The sequence below is a fragment of the Capricornis sumatraensis genome, chromosome 5 (genome assembly GCF_032405125.1).
Source record: "Capricornis sumatraensis isolate serow.1 chromosome 5, serow.2, whole genome shotgun sequence".
In the NCBI taxonomy this organism is placed as follows: domain Eukaryota; kingdom Metazoa; phylum Chordata; class Mammalia; order Artiodactyla; family Bovidae; genus Capricornis; species Capricornis sumatraensis.
Window position 1 is genome coordinate 58,745,001 of NC_091073.1, and position 2,500 is coordinate 58,747,500.

At 30.9% G+C, this 2,500-nt stretch overlaps 1 protein-coding gene across 12 annotated transcripts in view; it reads right to left on the reverse strand.

Moving 5' to 3' along the window:
* Positions 1 to 2,500, reverse strand: part of FOXP2 (forkhead box P2) — a 313,730-nt gene that overhangs the window by 77,978 nt on the left and 233,252 nt on the right. The window lies entirely within an intron of this gene.

A 2,500-nucleotide genomic window follows, 5' to 3' on the forward strand; every position in this document is an offset into this window, starting at 1 on the left:
GGAGAGACAGGTAAAGTTAAAGGTTGGCAAAAGAGGTGAACAAGGAGTCCTACACAGAAGCCTGAGGTATCCATCTGCTCAACTGGATGGCAATCACACTCTTTGATGACATTTCTTATACTAATCAGTAATCAGACAACCTGTCAACTTGCCAAGTTTGCAACTTTGAAAAAGCAATCACTTTCTCTCCTAGAAAAAACAATTCATTTTTACTCTAAATAAAAGCAAGTATTTATATAAACACTGGTTTTGAACAAATTCTTAGAACAACATGTGTCTTTGAAAAGAGAAAAAAAGAATCATAGACATGGTTCACAATATATACTGAGTCATTTTTAACACAGTTCAAACTTTTTGAGTTTGGCACTTTATGTTATAAAGAAAGGAGAAATTAACAATGAAAACAAATTTAGAAGAAAAAAAAGAAATTCAGGGTGAACTTTTCTCTCTTAAAAAAAAGAGAAACACTTACACTTCATATTTCATACTAAAGAAAGAATATTTTCTATCCTTTGCTATCTTGAAATATGGATTCATTACATGTCATTTTGTAACATGAAGGGAAAGAATCACGAAATAACAGAAAGGCGCTCAAAAGTGATTTTAAAAAATGTTCCTGAATTTTTTAGAACATACTCTCATACCTTTAGATTACTGTACTTGAAAATATCATAATAAGGCTTTCTGAAATGTATGCTATAAATTTAACTGATCCAATAGGTGTCGAGCTTTTTTTTTTTAAATTTTTTTTTATTTTATTATTTTTTTTTAATTTTAAAATCTTTAATTCTTACATGTGTTCCCAAACATGAACCCCCCTCCCACCTCCCTCCCCATAACATCTCTGGGTGTTGAGCTTTTTAAAAATTTAATGGACAGTTTACTTAATTGTTCTTTGATAAACAAAAAGAAATGGTTAGACAATAGTTTGGGAAAAAGAAAATCTATGTACAAAAAAGCCTTTTGTTCCAGTAATCATTTGCCTCATACTGTCTCAAAATAACAAGGAATCAAACTGAAATGAAAGAACAGATAAAGAGAAGTTAACTTTTAAAAGGGCTGCCAATCCAGATAAACAGACAGATAAGTAGATAGCTAGATCACATATACATAGGCAGTTCGACACATACATAGATACCTTCTATAAAGTCTATCATGTGATGAGAAGCTTGCCACATTTCGTACCACTTTTTAGCATATGCAACCCTTTCACTTAAATTATCTCTGTCTGCAAACAAAAGTACATTATGTGCAACTGATAACAAATGTACTTGGTAATAAAAGTTTTATGAATGCAATAACATAATTCAAGTTTTCAGTCAGGTTTCACTTATACAAATTATATTAACTATTAACTATATCTTGTTCCTAGTCGGACTGATTTGGTGTATAAGCAAGGCTTAAACAAGTTTTCCATCTTTGCATTCTTTAGAGTTCATTAGCCCTTTTACCATGGTTAAATTAACTTTTTTTAATTCTTAAAATGATTTGTGAGTGTTTTTCTTACTTTTAAAAGTTTATGACATAAATAACCATCAAATCAACGTTATTCTAAAATCCTATGTATCATTCTGAAAATTTTAAGCATTTTCTGACTTACTATCTAGGACACTGCCATCTAAAATTGGCAAAATACAAATATAAGGATGAATATGTAGGGGGGAGAAAGGTAACTGACTGAGCATTCTACTTCCATATGTACTAAACACAAACTGTAATTATATTTATAGGAAAGCACAAGTGCACTTCTGAGGGATTTCTAACATTGCAAATAAGCCAACACGATCACTTCTAAATCCACATTACATAAACTCATCCAAAATGAAACATTTGGGGCTACTAAAAATTAAAAATATTTTATTAAGTAGAAAATTCATTTCTCCTACAACAAATGTCAACTACATGTTACATGTAGACTGCTCCACTGGCCTTGTTTAGAATATGTAGAATTTCTCCACTTTTAAGTAAAACATTCTAAGTTACACGTTTCCTTTATTCCTCCTTTATCACTTTTGTTACTGTTACACTGCATTTCTTTGCTACTGCAAGCTACTTTAGGAATTCACTGACAAAGATGAATAGAGATTAACTGAGTACATAAAATTTTTGAAAGATTATGCCACTTTATCAATATTTAAGCAGGTAAAAACAGCATTAGATTTAAGTCTATGGGTAACTTTCATATATAAATATATACCTTTGCAAGTTAAGTGCTAAGCTTAAGGAAATCTTTTCCACTAGATACATACTTTTATTCATGCAAATATTCTGACAGACCACAATTTAGATGTGATAGAGGAGGGGAGGGAGATGTTTATCTCAGACGTTTTCTGGTGAGAAGGCAAATAAAAGTCTGATTACATCTAAAAAATATAGTACATTATATAGTACATTATGCACCTACCAAAAGGAACAAACTGGTTTAAAATGAGTGTCCCAGTGAAAACTGTAGTCTATCAATTAAACTCTTCAAGAGTGAAAAAAGGAGACACAGTCAAAG